The 17,706-nt window shown below is 40.9% G+C and overlaps 1 pseudogene; it reads left to right on the top strand.

Annotated features, from left to right (window-relative positions):
- Nucleotides 1-10,704: 10,704 nt before the first annotated feature.
- On the top strand, nucleotides 10,705-10,794 carry LOC125939203 (uncharacterized; annotated as a pseudogene).
- Nucleotides 10,795-17,706: the final 6,912 nt, after the last annotated feature.

Here is a 17,706-nt window from a genome sequence, read left to right as displayed (position 1 = left end):
CTTTCTCAGATGCTGGGTGAATGACAGAGAATCAGTCTGTCTCCAGGTGGATTCGGGAGCTGCTGCTGGCCATGTTTTCTGCATGGGGATGGGAGAAGCAGAGGAGGTCAGACTTCAGAGAGAGATAAATGAGGCAGACTTGAAGAAAACAAGGAGATGAGGGAGAAAGCCCTAATCCTGGCCCCTGTTCCAGCCTCTGATTCTGATGTATTCCTAAAACAGGATTGCAGCCGGCCCTTTGCTTTGTGACACATCCCTGAATTCTTTTAACACATTCCTCTTTTCCAGAAGCTCCTGTTACCTGTAGTAAAGAAGCCTTAACTACTAAGAAAGGCTTGGGGAAAGCACTCCATGAGTGAAGCCGACCACCAGGTAGAAAAGGAGGGGGTCGGCTAGCTATGTAGATGCTCCATCTGTCCCCGCTAACATCTGGTGGGAGAACACCTGAGGCAGGCTCACAGCATGTCCCTGAGGTCACCACAAATCCTGGATCTCTCAGCCTCAACACATGGGAGTGTTGATCCTTATAGCTCATCCAGGCTCTGAGGACTGAGACAATCTTGCAAACTCACAAATGACTGATTGATAAGCAAGAATGCCAACTTCTATATTGCCTGTTTGGTAAATAGTGGTGGTATTTGGTCTGTAATGACCTGGCCTCATTTTTTTTTTTTTTTTTTTTATGAAGCTTTGATTTCCTCCCATGTATCCTACTTTCTGTGGCACACATGTGCCATGTATTTTTCCTCTATGTCTTTGCTCTGACCATTAACTCAGCAGAAATATCTGACCTCCATCTCCATCTATGGGTTCTACCATTATTTTAGGACCCATTTCAAAGGTCATCCCCTCCTATTCTTTTAGAGTAATCTGTCTCTCTCCACTTTCTCCTCCCATTTTACTTTGTGACTCTTTGAGTACACAGTTTACATTGTTTTAGAATTATTTACGAATGTCTCATAAGTTCAATACTCCAAAACCTTAACCAGACACAATTTTTTAGAATTCAGTCTGTAATTCACTTTTCTGGTAGCTAGTTTATAATTTCATTACATTAAGTCCTGTGGTCAATTTAGACCCTAGATGTCATTATCCTTGAGGATTTAGCCCGGAATATGCTGGATGCCATTGCCAGGCTGGTGAGAGAGTGGAAGGGAGGAGCCAAATGACAGCAGGCACAGGAGCACAGCGCAGGAGACTTGGTACCAGTGTAGCGGCATTAACATTGAACTGACCTAGAAAAAGTACAGCAGGTAATTCCGGAAAGCTACAACAGCTGGAGTCACTTAGCTAACCACTCTGGTCCAAGGGTCCATTAAAGTGGAAGAAAAACCTAGCCAGCAGCCAACAGAGTCTGGGGAAGGAGCGTCGGGCCTGACCGCCTGAGAATGGCTGTTAAAGGCATGATGGGACTTTGGGGCTCAGCAAGCAGACAAGTAAGGTAGAAGCACTAGCTTTGGAGCCAGAAAGACTGGGGTTCTTGTCTCGGCTCTACCATTCACTTCCTGTCAAATGTGGCACAAGTGATTTTGCTTCTGTGAACCTCGGTTTTCTTATCCGTAAAATGAGGGGAAAGACTCCTGCTTTTCACAGGATTGTTGTGAGATGACCTGAAGGGGCGAATGTACGCCTGGTCCATAGTTGATGCTGAGTATATGTATTCATCTCCATCACAAGCACGGGCTTGGTGGCATATGTGTGTATGAGTCTATGCCAGATTCCTGGCAGAGCCCGCCTGGTGGAAGAATCGGAGATTAGGACAGCAATCAAGGCTGCTAGCCAGGATTAGAAACTCAAACAGAACACTTCGGTCAGAAGACGCATGGCATTTCTCACCAGCCATTGAACCATAAGTACAGATCCTCCAAGACCACCCTGGCCTGTGGCTTCGTGTTTACCCAGCTGCTCTTGCGGGTGCTTCTTTGCCCCTCCTCAATATTGGTGCTCCTTGCAGTTCTATCCCTGGCCTCGTCTTCTCACTTTCATGTTCTTCCCCTGTAAGCTCATCCTTGTGGCTTTGATTGGCTTTCAACTATTGGCTGCTGACTCCCAGATCTGCACCTTCAGCTATTCAGTCACAACTCAAAACCCTTCGAGGGTCTCTGAAAACCTTGAGATTAATTTGTATTGAGCTAGTTGTCCCTTTACCTTTCTTCTTGTGTCCCCCTGCTTCTCCTGAAAAACTGGGGCTTTGGCTCATCAACATCTAAATTCCTCACTGTAATCAATCCCATTATGGATTATGACCCATCATTAAGACTAGAATTATGGGGGCGCCTGGGTGGCTCAGTGGGTTAAGCATCTGACTTTGGCTCAGGTCCTGATCTTGCAGCTCGTGATTTGGAGCCCCATATTGGGCTCTTTGCTGACAGCTCAGAGCCTGGAGCCTGTTTCAGATTCTGTGTCTACCTCTCTCTCTCTGCCCCTTCCCTGCTAGAGCTGTTTTTCTCTTTCTCAAAACTAAATAAACATAAAACAAACAAACAAACAAACAAACAAACAAAACCCCTAGAATTAGGGGCACCTCGGTGGCTCAGTTAAGCATCTTTTTTTTTTTTTTTTTTTAATGTTTACTTATTTTTGAGAGACGCAGAGAAATAGAACAGGGCGGGGAGGGGCAGAGAGAGAAGGAGACACAGAATCCAAAACAAGATCCAGGCTCCAAGCTGTCAGCACAGAGCCCAGTGTGGGGCTTGAACTCACGAACCCCAAGATCATGACCTGAGCCAAAGTTGGACAGTCCATAGACTGAGCCACCCAGATGCTCCTCAGTTAAGTGTCTGACTCTTGATTTTGGCTCAGGTCATGATCTCATGGTTCATGAGATTGAGCCCTATGTAGGGCTCCAAGCTCACGGTGTGGAGCCTACTTGAGATTCTTTCTCTCCCTCTCTGTGCCCCTGCTAGTGCATGTGCATTCTCTTTCTCTCAAAATAAATAGATAAACTTAAAAAAAAAAAAAGACTAGAATTAATTTTGAGAGTCACAACTAGCTTCTTCAAGAATAGAACATAGAATGGAATGGAATAGAAATAGCAGAATGCTAGCTTCCCTAGTAAGAGCAAGTATTGCTTTAAGATATTTTGTTTACAGTGTGAATACATTGGGTCACAATAAAAAATTATTTTTTTTTATGAGTCTATGTCATAGACAAAAGTTAAATACCCACTGGATTAAACCACGATCTCTTCCAGAGAATCCCAAATCAAACATAAGAGGAAAGATTTGGGAATTACCTGAGTTCAGTCACAAGCTCCTATCCTGACTAGTGTGTTTTCTTGGACAAATTACTTAACTTCTGTACTTCTTGATTTTTTTCATCTGTAAAATGGGTATAAAAATAATAGCTCCTCATGGGGCCATTGTGAAGATTACATGAATTAATGTAGCTATTGCTTGACATGGATGAGTGTTTTTTAACTACTCTTAATGAAAATCTAAATATTTTATTAAAGGTATTAAAATTATGGAAATACATGAGATATCCACATTTAGGCCTATTTCATATAATGTGGAAATAGACAAATTCGTCAGGTTTCATTTTTTTCATGATGTGACAAATATGGAAAATGACAGTGTTTGCTGCTGTGGGATAAAGGGAATATCCCACTCTGGCTGGAGATGACTGCTCAGATGTGACTGCAGCTTCTGGACTGAAACAAATGGCAGCCCTGGGGCCCGAAGGGATCAATATCTCTACATTTGACCCATCCCCAGCACAAAGTGGGAAGCTCTGGACTCTAAACCAAGAGATATATATATCTTTCCCATGGCCACTGTTACCAATTCAGGGTGGGCCTGTGATCAAGTCTGGCCAAGGAAACTGATGAGAAAGATTTACACCCCACTGTGTCATTCTCGCTCCCACTGGAAGAAAAAAAAAAGTGATGCCAGCCTTAGAAGGAGGCTGACTCTGCGGATGGCAGAAAACGTGATCTAAGTAACCTGGTCTCTCACAAAATGTCTGAGCTGCTCAATCAACCGGCCCTGAAGAACAGCCCCCTGTTCTAGACTCCCCGTTTAGGGAGGGATAATAAATGTGTTTATTGTTTAAGCCATTTTTGAGTTAGGATTTCAATTACATCCAACACACAGCATCCTAACTGATTCAGTGTCTTGTTCTATTCTATAGATTTTCCAACACTGTAATTCATGAATGCTGAACTGTGAAATGCAAAGTATTACACGTGACTTAAGTAATCGGTGTCATGGGCCATAGAACTCAGATAATTGCAAGTGTTTACATTTGGGTTTTCAAGTTCTTCTCAGATCCTCATTAACCCTTCCATGGCAAAGATTCCTGCCAAATGAAGACTGCTCCATCTCTACCTCATTTAGATTTTTTTTTTTCCTTTTTGGTGGATTCAGGGTACTTTCATGGGTCTGGATAACCTCAGGGTGTAAACCACTAGAAGCCACGGTGCCGCCATCTGTGTAACTGTTTCTTTGGGTAGCCTATGGGGAGCTCTCTCATGGAAATCCCATACCTGCTGTGAAAAGAGATTTAAGTTCATGGAACTCAGTAACTATGAGGACATGGGAGACCACGCCCTCTAGGTGGTCCATGACCGGCTGTGTTCCTCGAATGATGTGGCCATCCTGAAGGTGTCAAAGGCACACAGCTGCAGCGGACAGGAAGAAGCCAGGGCAGGCACATGGGACCATCTTCATAAGCTGCTCACTGCTCTCCCAACTCTTCTTCAGGCTGCTGCCTGGCATCATCCTCAAATGTACTGGCAGAAACGGAAGATGGATCCATGGAACAGGCAGCCTGGGAGCTCCTGAGAACCCCCTTTATCACCACCACTTCAAAGCCTTTCATAAATGACAGAGGACAAGTGACAGGTGGCTCCAGCACGTCCCCGTGCCACAGCAGGTGAACGTGTGTCACAGAAGAGGAGTGGACTTAGTTTACACAGAACACTGAAGAGTGACTGGAACAATAACAAAGCAGTTTTGAAGCAGAATTCACATGGTCCCTTTATTTTTAGGCAACTTCGGATGACAAATGGTGGCACACACACATTTTCAGCCCTGCAATCACTTCAGAGGAACTCCTTCCTCTTATCGGCCAACTGAACTCATCTGGAAGCAGCCCACCGAGGCACGAGCAGGACTCCCTGCAACGGCTACTTCAACCTGACAAGTCTCCCTACTACCTTTGTTTGTTTTTATTTTTAATACTGGAAACATTAAGGAGCTGAAGAACTTTGGCTGCTGACCACTGGACTCCCCTTACTCATTAACTAGGTTCCTCTCCACTTCTGGCTCAGCACTTCGAATTTGGCATCCATGCAGCGACTTCCCCTGGGGAAGGACGACTGGGATGGGACAGGTTCTGGGAAACTCTTCATGAGGACCTCTGAATTCTGTCCCTTGAAGGTACAGAGAGCTCTGCCAATCCCAAGGCCACTTCCCAATTTCTAACTCTGCTGTGTGTGATGCTTATTTACAGAACAGTTCTTAAAATATTTACTTTTCAGCAAGGGAATGATGGCAGTGTTAGTTCCTAGAGATGAAGAAACCATGCCATTTGGGTTGGCTGCCATTCATTTTGGGAAACTTAAGGGAATTATTTGTACAAAGATAGGGCTAGCTAGTAACTGTCCACTGTCCTCAGAGATTAGTTTGAGGTCGCCTTAAATCTGTGACAGATGCTACAGCCTAGGGTTTTAAGGATCATAGAGAACAATAAACATCAAGTATAGAGTTAGTCAGGTCCTTCCCTCAAAAATATTTAAAAAAGAGAGAGAGAGAGAGAGAAAAGTTTTTAGTTCAAGGAAATTTAGGTGGTAACCCTCCTTTAGGGTTATTTGATATTGCATTATATTATTAACTAGCAGCAATGCTTTTCTAGCCCATTAGTGTCCTTGGTTGTTTCCATGGAACAAATAATCTGCATAGAGTTAAAGGAAACAGATTATGTGCACGCTTCAGAATAAACTGAGAGAAGGCTCATCCTGGCCATGATTTGTGATTGATGCCAGAGCCTTCCTTACCCAGCACCTTGAGGGCCCAGTGGCGGGAAGAGCTGCAAAGGGTCCACTTCTAATGGATCATTAGACTTCTTCACAATGGTAGGTGTGGCCCTTGTGGACAAAGTACCCTCAGTGTCTTAAATTTATCACAATAAGGATTCTAAAGAGAACAAAGTAAAGAGGGAATGGGAGTCCCTTAAAAAGAAATGTGAAATCGTTTTTATCCTCCAACCAGTGAATTAAAACCTATTCATATTATAAGCATGTATGATGGATACATACATTAGAGTACACGGTACTCTAGTTTCCACCTGAGGGTGATATTAATTGAGGTACAACAAACTGTACGTAGTCAAAGTATACAACTTGATGAGTTTTGACCTATGTTCTATTCCTTGAATGGGATGAGACTTGTTGAATTTCCTCAGAAAGTTTCTACTGCCTTGGGAATCTCACCGTATGGCACTTAGAAGGTCTCGGGGCAGGGAGGGGGAAGAAGTCAACTGTTATATATGCACAGATCCCAGCATCAGAGCATAAAAGTGACATCCGGAGGGACCTGAAGAGCAAGGAGACCATAAAATCAACCATTCTCTGTAAGCGGCTCTGGGACAGTAGGCAAGAGGAGGGTCCTTTTTCATCTGTATTCTCTTCTTTGCCAACACGGTCCATAGGAAGGTGCCACCTCTCGTCTGGATGGCTGCACTGGGTGGCAGCAAGGGTCACACAAGATGATGGGGTCCCCAACCAATCCACTGGCAGTAGAGTCTCAGTCCAGGGTTCTCAGAGGCCTAAAATTAAACAGATTGAACACACAGCGGGAGGGGAGGCACCGCTCGGAGAAAAGGGCCACGAGTCCGTAGGCATGAGGTTGCCTAGTATGTCACACAGCATCTTTCAAAAACAGCTGCCAACACTCTCGATCCGTTTTTTCCCAAAGGCAACCTTGCGTCTTACCCATTGCGTAATGAGCTCTGTGTCCCCTGGCCTTGAACCGGGGTGCGTCTTTGTGGTTGTCTTATGTAAGAAAGTTCTGTAGAAGTGAAGATGTATGACTTCAGAGACAAGATCACAAAAATGTCATTTTCTTTTTTTTTTACTATGTTCTTTTGGCATGCTCATTCACAGAACTCAGCCACTATGCTGGGAAAAACACTAAGCAGCCACAGGGAGAGTCTCAAACCATCTTCTCAGAAATAACTTCCTCACAAGGGGAAAAATAAAAGCTATATAGTGGAGAAACCTGGTAGGCATTACCTTAACCAAGTTCATAAGCCAGTTAACATGATCAGTAATGAGGGAAACAGACACCATGTGTCACCAGGCATAATACACTGAGAAAGACACATCACTTCAGAGGCATTTCTGCAAACAATGAAATCTAGCAACAAGAAATATCAGATAAACACAAAGAGAAAGACGTTCTATAAAATAATTGGCCTGTACTCCTCAAAAATGGCAAGATGAAGACAGACAAAAAAAAAATACAACAACAACAACAACCCAAAACCGGTTTCCGATTAAAGGAGATTAAACAGGCATTTCAGCTAAATGTTATATATGGTCCTGGACTGGATCTTAAACTGGGGCAGGGAGGGAGGAGAATAACTATAAAAATATTACTGGGATAGTTGTAGAAATCTTAACATACACTCTGAATTAGACAATAGCATTACATAACTATTATATCTCCTAACTTTGATAATTCTACTCTAATTATGTAGGGGAATGTCTTAGCCCTCAGGAAATACACACAGGAATGTTTCCAACCTCCTTTTAAATGGTTCAGAAAAAGAAAAATGTATGTGGGAGTAACTAGCAAATCTGGAGAAACGGTAAACCGAAGTTTCTCATCCCATCCTTGCAAATATTCTGAAAGTTTCAAATTATGTCAAAATAAAAAGCTCTTCCCAGGGAAACCCCCCCAAAAGAAGAAAAGGACATACGTGTTTATGTGATGGGGCTGGTTTGGGCACAAGGCAATACTTGCTCCTAGAGGCTTCTCTGAATCCAACAAGCTTACAGGCTGGTTGTGCTTTAGGGAACAATGGGTGACCCTCAGAGAAGGGGCATCAAGTACAGAGGATGTCATGGATTCTGGACAGGGGTCTGGACCAGCAAGGGACTCCCACAGCATAGCGATCAGCCTGTGCAAGCTCTTCCTTTTGTGACACCTTGTGGCAAAAAAGAGCTACTACAGACTTCTCTATTTGCCAGGATTAACCTTTGAGCTCAGTCATCTCCCAGAGTTCTTGAACAATTTGGGGGGAAAGATTTTAAGGAGACATTACGCTTCCTATTAAATATGGCAGGTGAGTTTTCAAACTAGACCGTAGGAAAAAAAAAAGACATGTAAGAGTGTTTGTATCCTGAGTTTACCAGGTGATGCCAGTCATACTTCCTAAGCTTGTATGCTCCTGTGCAACAACTGTGTCAAAAACTAAGCAAGTGCCAAGAAAAGATGATGAAAATACAACTGGGTAAGTTCTCATGAATGGGAAAAATTCAAAACAAAGCTATGTAACAGTCCTTTTGCATCATTCGTGTTCTTGAAAAGTTGCTAGTAACCTGAATTGTTATAATTGAAATCATATTTCCATTGTAATGAGAAGCATTTAAAAGACTATTATATATTATAGCACAACATTTTGAAATGTGAATACTTACAGACTTTTAAAAATTTTTTAATCCAAATTTTCAGTCTCTGAAAAAGTCATGTTCCTGTAAAGGGCAGCATTCCTTCAAAGTTGGATGTTTAAATAGGTAGAGACTAGTGATAAGTCATGTAAGCATGAGAGCAGAAATTCTGTGTTTTAAAATAGTGGACAACATGATAGAAAAAAATGTGTGTATAGCTACTCAGATAATTTATTGGTAAGACAGATAAATCTTTATTACTTTTATTTTTTATATTGCTTCATGTATTATCAAGACTGTTTTGGTTATAAGAGACAGAGATCCAAATCAACTAGTATAAGCAAAAAATAAAAAAATAATAAAGTGAATTTATCGGCTTATACAACTGAAGTATAAACAAAAAATAAAAAAAATAATAAAGTGAATTTATCGGCTCATACAACTGAAGAGTCCAGAGGTAGTTCTAACTCTCAGGCATAGCTAGATATAGAAGCTCAAATATTTCCTTCCTTCCTTCCATCCTTCCCTCCTTTCTTCTTTCCTTTTTTCCTTCCTTCCCTTTCCTTTCCTTCCTTCATTCTTCCCTTCCTCCCTTCCTTCTTCCCTTCATTCCTTCCTTCCCTCCTGTCATCTATCACTTTTCTACTTCCCTCTTTAATTCTCTCAGTTGCTCCTTGTACAAACAGCCTCCTCCTTCGTGCCAGGGAAGACAGCCAAGAGCAGATAGACAAGTCTCTCAATTTGCTCTATCAGCAATGTCTGGGGAAATACTCTGGTCCAATTTGGATCACAAGCAGATGCCTGGGAGGGAAGGAGGGAGGCCATGTGATTCAACCCTTCCAGGATCATGGCCCAAGGTGGGAGGCAGAGTAAGATGTTACAAGGTGTAGTTCCCCTAAAGAACCAGAAAAAAAGGGGAAAATGTGGTACAAAAACCACAGCTATTCTCCCCCATACTTGATAAAGGCAGCTTTTTATAATATAATTCTAATGGACCTAAACATAGCGATATATCAGAAGCTCTTTAAGGTAAATATTGGACAAATGCACAAAGATCTATTATAATACATTTAAAGAAGGTACGGTTTTATAAGAGCCCAAGATTTTTAAAAATCTAATAGAGGTTTGGTTAAACAAATCCTACTTTATTCATGAAATAGTTTTGCATTTATTTATATAGAAATGTATTATTGATAGGGAAAACATAAATTTAAAACATTACGCACTTATCAAACAGTATACCAATAGGTTTGTTGGATAAAACCACTTTTGTTTTATAATGTATTTTCTTATGTGCTTACATAGCTTAGTATGCATTTAAAAAGTAGGGCAGTACATGCAACAAAATGTTATTTCAGGCTAGAAAGAGATGAATGACAGATGATTTTCTTTGGCCTGTTTACATTTTTTTATTTTTCTATAGAACCACATATAAAACAAAACTCAAATACTATATAATCCGAAGTTTTATGCATCAACTTTAGTTGCAAGTACTAATCCATTTCAGACTAGCATGAGGCCTGGAGGCAGTCAGTTTCAAGATGGTGGCGACAGGTCTGTGTCAGGCCTCGCTAGCTTACTTAGTTAACTTGGACTCAGCGATTCGGTAAGAAATGATAATTGTGCTGTCAAAAGAGGACCACTGTGGGGCACGTCTGGGGGGGCTCAATTGGTTAAGCATCCGACTTTGGCTCAGGTCATGGTTCATGAGTTCGAGCCCTGTGTGGGGCTCTGTGCTGGAAGCCAGAGCCTGGAGCCTGCTTCAGATTCTGTGCCTCCCTCTTTCTCTGCCCCTCCCCCGTTCTCTCTCTCTCTCTCTCTCTCTCTCTCTCTCTCTCAAAAATAAAAAAAATAAAACATTAAAATTGGAATGAGGGGCGCCTGGGTGGCTCAGTCGGTTAAGTGTCCGACTTCAGCTCAGGTCACGATCTCGCGGTCCGTGAGTTTGAGCCCCGCATAGGGCTCTGGGCTGATGGCTCAGAGCCTGGAGCCTGCTTCCGATTCTGTGTTTCCCTCTCTCTCTGCCCCTCCCCTGTTCATGCTCTGTCTCTCTCTGTCTCAAAAATAAATAAACGTTAAAAAAAAAAAAATTAAAAGAAAAAAAATTGGAATGATACAGAGAATACCAGCATGTCCTCTGCACAAGAGTGACACACAATCCTGAAACGTTCCATATTAAAAAAAAAAAAAAAAATAGCACAGTTCTTTTGTCTAACATGAACACTGATCAAAAATTATAAAGTTGTTATTAAACATCTTTGTAATAATCACATTACATTAAGGGCATCAACATTTTTTCCCAGAATAAGTTCCAAATATTTGGGGATCAAAATTGATAAAACGCACAAAAATTCACATTATAGAAACCATTCTAGGATGATAACTATGATGTTAGCACAATAGACTTGAAAGGATAGATAGTTCAGAAAGAAACAGAAAAGGAAAGAAAGAAGGGAGAAAAAGGGAAGGAAATTTTGCCAGGCACCAACTAAGTACTTAGGGCAAGCATTTTTATAATTAGAAAATTCCAGCAAGGTTACTTTTTAAATTATTTAATATGCAACTTTAAGATACCAAAAGTTCAATTTATAAATAAATTTTTAGGGAATCTACAATTTTAGGTATTTCCTATTATCTTAAAATTTTAGTAGAAAAATAATTGAGGAAGTAAAAGCAAGATGAATAATTAACGCTGATTCCATCCTACCTAGCCAATGAGTATTTGCAAGTAATGTAACTGAAAGCAGTAACTAATAAGGGAAATAATTTAACGGGAAGTATTTATTTAATAGAATAAAATAAGCTAAGCTAAATTCTGGTAGATTTTTATTATAAAGACACTGAATAATTTTCCGGTGGGTGTAGCGAAAATCTTTATTGCCTGTTATAAGTACTTTTAAAGTACTTGGAAATACAGTGTAGAGGGAAACTCAGCAAAATATAAAAACTGCATAACCTATGCAGTTCTTTTCTTCTTTAGTTTCTGTGGTATGCTAATAGCTTAAAGAAAGCATTAACATAAGAGAGCTGAACTGCACCAGATTTCAGTCATGCAGTATACAGCTTACTCTTCAGTGACACAGTACTCATTCTATCTTCATGATTTTATTAGTCAGGTTCTCTAAAGAAACAGAATCAATAAGATGTGTGTATCTTTAAAAAGATATATTTTAAGGCATTAGCTCCTACAATTATGGAGATGGGCACGCCCAAAATCTGCAGGGTGGGTCAGCAGGCTGGAGACCCAGGGAAGGTGATGTTGAATTTCAAGTCCAAAGGCTAGAGACCCAGGAGTCAATATTGCAGTTCAAGTCTGAAGGACATCTGCTGGCAGAATTCCCTCTTGCTTGGGAGGAAGTCAGTCTTTTGTTCCAATTAGAACTTTAACTAACTGGATGGGGCCCAACCACATTATGGAAGGCAGTCTGCTTTACTCAACCTACTGGTTCAAATCTTAATCCCACCTAGAAACATCCTCACAGAAAGACCCAGAATAATGGTTAACCAAGTATCTCAGCATTCCGTGGCTCAATTAAGTTGACAGGTGAAACTAACCATCACTCAGAAACATCCAGAATGTCTGAATATCTCAGAACTGTGGCCCCAGCAAGGTGACACATAAAATTAACCACCAAAATGGCCTATGTTAGATCTGATGTCTATGAGATTACCAGTAATTTTTCTTTATTTTCTACACAAATGGCTCATTTTCTAGTTGAATACATTATAATAAAAATTAAGTTTTCAAAGTTATTTTATAAAGAGAAAGATGAGACCCTCAGTACAAGATAGAGAAAACCATCAGAGTTAATTATATGTCATTTGCTATCAAGAGGCTAATAGCTGAGGTGGACACTTTTGGGCTGACCAGCATTTTGACACTCTTCTTATGTTTGGGCAGTCTGTCATTGATGTATTTTAGTGGGAGCCATGCTCCCATCTTCTACCAAAAGACCACACACTTCACTTCCATTGATTCCTGACAGCTAGAGCATATAACCTAAGAACCATTTATTGGGTGCTCCTGCCCAGGACTTTTGTGCTGAAGTTAACACACAGAGAAGGCAGGGACAGTGCACGAAGTGGCAGCTAACTCCAGGGTCTTAAGCTGGGTTTGGTGATTGTTAGCAGTGACAGTTTCCAATGTCCACGGAGAAAGCACCCTCATAACCAGACCCCGCATATGAAGATATTTAGCTGTGTTTTATCATCCGTCTTACAGGTTGATTCTTCTCAATTTTCCAAGCCTGTTCCTCTTGCTTTCCCATCAACTTCTTGAGCCATCTATACCCTTCTAATACATTCCGTTTTGCTTATCATCACCAGAACTGGCAACCAAGAACCTTGACCAATATAATACTCTTATCTAGGAGGCTTCAAGGGATTATTTTGATGTATTTTATAGAGTAGTTGTAGCATAAGTGGGGCTATTTTAATACATTACAAAGCCTGAATTAATTTTAGAACATTATGATGTGTACATTTACATCAGTCATCCAAAATTTGAAGACTTATAAGACAAGTTTCCCTCCTGTTATGGACTGACTTGTGTTCCATTAAAGTTCATATGTCGAAGTCCTAACCCCTAGAACCTCTGAATGTGATGTATTTGGAGTTAGGACCTTTAAAGAGGTGAGTTAAAATGGGGCTGTGAGGTTTGGTACTAATTCAATAAGACTTTTTTTTTTCAGTGTTTATTTTTGAGAGAGAGAGAGTGGGAGCAGGGGAGAGGCAGAGAGACAGAGAGAGACAGAGAGAGAGACTGAGACTGGAGCAGGCTCCAGGCTCTGAGCTGTTAGCACAGAACCTGATGTGGGGCTCAAACTGACAAACTGTGAGTCATGACCTGAGCTGAAGTCAGATGCTTAACCAACTGAGCCACCCAGGCACCCCCAATAAGACTTTTTGTATGGTGCCCTTACAAAAGAGAAGGTTAGGTCACAGACAACACAAAGGGATGACCATGTGAGGACACAGAGAAAAGCCAGCCATCTGCAAGCCAAAGAAAGAGGACTCAGAAGAAACTAAACCTGCCAATACCCTTATCTTAGGCTTCTAGCCTCCAAAATTGTGAGAAAATAAATTTCTGTTGTTTAAGCCACTTAATTTATGGTATTGTGTTATTGCAGCCCGAGTAAACTAATACATATGCCCTCAAGGATCTTATAATTTTGTAAAGGTAAATATGTATGAATAAGAAAAAAATATAGATGCTAACATATAAACTGCACATAGGATGCTGGAGGATAAAGGTGGAGAGTTAGGGAAGAGGGGTTAGGACAATGCTATATGAATTTAGGTATTATTTGTCTTATTTTTAAGTGAGATCTTTTCTTGAGTCAAACCTCATACAAATACTTATTATTTAAGCTTAAGAAGAAATGAAAATGTATTTGGGTAATTAACCTACCATCATAAATGAAATACAATAAAAGTGTATTGGAGGGGAAAGCAAGTGATGGAGGAGAAAGAAAAAAAAAAAATCCAAGCTTTAACAGACTGTTTTTAAAAGTTTTGCCTGAAAGATGCTTTTAACAGACTAATATACCAACAAATGTAAGCATTTATTATATCAACATACTATAAAAACTAGCATCAAATTATCCCCGTAAAGCAAGGAGGCAAAATTATGATACCAGGCCATCAGCCATGAACATCCAGTGAAGCACATTTGCCACGAGCTCAACTAAGACCGGAGTCTACAGTAAAAGTTTAATGCTTTACAAAATGAGAAGACATTACTATAGAAAAAAGGACAGCACTAAACAATGCAGTCTGTACCATTATGCGCACTCGGGTGTTGGTCATTGTTACATAAAGGAAGGTGTGGTAATGTCTTGGAGCATGGCAATGCAAAATTTGGATGAAAAAGAAAACAAGGTCACAGGTGCATTATATCTCAATAAAATTAGAAAAAAGAAAAAAATGGTCAGTTAGAAGAGAGCAAGAGAAGGTAACCTTCACTGCTGCTGAACAATATCTATTCTAGATTGTCAGCATTCCCTGTCCGTGTTCACACAAAAAAGATACTGAATCTTCAACAATTTGTGATTCTATTTAAGTGCTTTTGATGAATACTTCAACATCTTTGTATTCACATTAGCACAAATGGGATAAAAGCATCTCAATTTTCCTCTCCTAACTAACGATCTGATAGTTTTCCAATAAAACTCATCCAGAGGTAATGTGCTAGGAATTTTTACATGTTCCCCCCTGCTCCACCCATGACTGGAAAGAAGAATCTAGAATTCACCGTAGGCTGGATATATCTGTGGGTTCACAGTATAAGGAAAAATTTCTCATTGCTAACAATGCTTTGGCATTACATGGTCATGAACTCTCAAGCCCTTGAGATTTTATCACATCTTGCAAGTGAGTTAAGTTAACCTGTTCAAGTTTCATGGACTCTGGCTGAAGTCAGGAGATTCCTGGATCAGAGACAAAGTACTTTACTGCTCACAGCATAGGAAAACTGAATGAGCATCAACCCATTTTTTTCAGTTTCTCTTGTCTCCTAAGTCCCAGAAAGAATACGTAACGACCCAGATGACACCTGCACACAGAGTGGGTTGTACTGCAAAAGAGAAACCCGGGACCAAGGGCCCAGATTTCCGAGCAAGCAGCAAGCAAGCCAGTCTCCCTGAGAGTGAGCACTTACACATTAGTCATGATATGTCACCTTCCTACTTAGATATCTATGTGACTAGCTACAGAAACTGCTTAGTCTCACTAGACAGAGAAGTCTTGCAACCTGGCATACTCAGCAAGAATGTACAGGACACTCAGCAAGAATGTGCAGGGACTGGCCTCTTCTAACAATCCACCCTACGTGTTCTTGACAGAACTCAAACTTTCACATGGATATATTACCATTAACCACTCTGATTAACCTGACTAGCAGAGGCTTCATTCAATTTGTCTCATATAGCGTTTAATTAAGGCCCTGTCACTGACAGCCAAGCAGCAGGAGGAGATCAATCTGTAGTATTGACCTCAGGCATGCCCCAAGGTTCCTGAAATCCCATAAACCATCGGGTCTACCTTAGAAAGCCACTGGCTTTTTTCCTTATGATTCTGATTTGACCTTTCTACCTGGTCTGAGGCATTAATCCAGTTCAGCTGATGTATTAAGGATGGTTCAAAACCTGCCACCTAGGGTAATTCTATCATCTATAACAACCCTGGCTGGTGAGTTGAGGCAGACCTCACTGCTTTCTAAGGCTTCGGTGGCATCACTGATCACTTGAGCTAAACTCAGGGACAAATTTCTTACCATCTTTTCTAATTGCCTGACATCATCAAGATAATCAACCACAGAGTGCACATAAAGGAGTCAGTTATCCTTCTGGGAAGTTCCTCCAAATAACTAAGGGTGGCCCTGTTTCAAAGAGATCTCCACTGTCATCTGAAACCTATGCAATCTACTGGTGGGTCCTTAAACACTTCAAAGTCTCTTATGACCATAGCTAGGGTGCACGTTACTGTGATCTTGGAAGCGGTAAAATTAATACCTGACTTCCATACAAGAAGTATAGTTCTGGGAGTGGACAGGATATCCCCAGAAATCAAGTATTATTTATTACAACTGTTGGGGATCGCTAGTGGGATCAACCTAAGTCTGAAAACACAGGTTGGCTGTGTCTCCAACATGGTGAAGAAGTGCCCCCACCTGGAGGAAAGCTACACAAGCAGGATACTGTGCAGCCACCTGTCTTTAAACCTACTGGTTGGTATTCAGCCTGCAAGCCCCCCAGTTCCTCTTCATTAACAGGCAATACAGTGGAGGGCCATTTAACTCACAGTTGACTGTACAATCTGGTCAAATGTTTGCTACCAATTTCCATGGACTTCCCTCAAATTCTGCTGGTTGACAAGGCTCTCATCCTTCCTTTTTAGTAAGCCATGTCTTTATCAGCCCCCCAATCTCATCACTAAAAACTGTCAAGAAATGTGAAGGGTCTGAGATTTTACACTATTTGCAAGCTAACAAGCTAGCTAACCACAGTTTCATAGACACAAGACTCCTGTGCCAAAGGCAAAGGTAATTTATTATTCAAAGCAATAGCAGTGACCAGAGTATAAGTATTATGTTTTGTGCTGTGGCCAAGCCCCAATTCCTACAGGTCATGAGGAGGAGGACCAGATGACACTTACACTTGTAGCGTGTTGCGTTATAGGAGATGAACCCTGAACTTAGAGAACCTGAATCTTTTATAATGGGTAGTACGCATGCCCTGCCTTTGCCCCAGAGGGAGTCACTTTCTCTTATCTTCCAAAGCTGTTCGTTATACAAACATCTTTGAATGGATTGTTTGGAAAAAAGGGCATTTTGGAAAGGGCATTTGGAAAAAAGGGCATCCACTCTCAAGATGTTCAAAACCCAAGGAAAGTTGTCTCTCCACAGAAATCTGTAATTTCTAACTGGAAATCACCAAAAGCCACTAACTCCTAATGCATATTTTACATGAAGTAGGATTGTATCCAACTGCATTTAACAAAGTCCTGACTACAGTGGTTTACCCAAATATTTGTTTTGATATGCCTTTTTTCCCTGCATGTAACCAGAAGTCAGGAGGTGGACAGTCCAGGTCTGGTACAGATATAAATGAGGTCTTCAAGGACCCAGGTCCCACCATTTTGCTCCATGATCCTCATTATTGGGCTTTTCACTCAGTGGTCCCAACACACATACTCTAGCTCCATTCGTACAGTTCTGTGCTAAGTAGAGAGAAATAATTATCAGATTTGAAGGAAAGTTTAAAAAATTTGAGAGGAAAGGTGAACAATTAAGATACGAGTGTTGGGTGATTGGGAGACACTAGCAAATACATTTTCCCAGATAAAGCATGGGTATAGAATTTTTCCAGAAAATGTGTGTAAGTAGATGGGCTGGATGAAAGTAATACTATGTTTTAAGGGACAGAAGCAAAGCATCCATCGGCTAAGAAGCTAAGAGGGGTGACATGGAAAGTGTAATGCAACAGAATAATTTAGTAGATAAGCTATGATTCAAAAATCTATTTTTAATAAAAATGGGAAATTTAAAATTTTATTACACAAATGCACAGCTCAAATAGCACAATAATGTTTCA

The sequence above is a fragment of the Panthera uncia genome (genome assembly GCF_023721935.1).
Source record: "Panthera uncia isolate 11264 chromosome B2 unlocalized genomic scaffold, Puncia_PCG_1.0 HiC_scaffold_24, whole genome shotgun sequence".
NCBI classification, from domain to species: Eukaryota; Metazoa; Chordata; class Mammalia; order Carnivora; family Felidae; genus Panthera; species Panthera uncia.
This window is presented reverse-complemented; position numbering and strand designations above follow the sequence as displayed.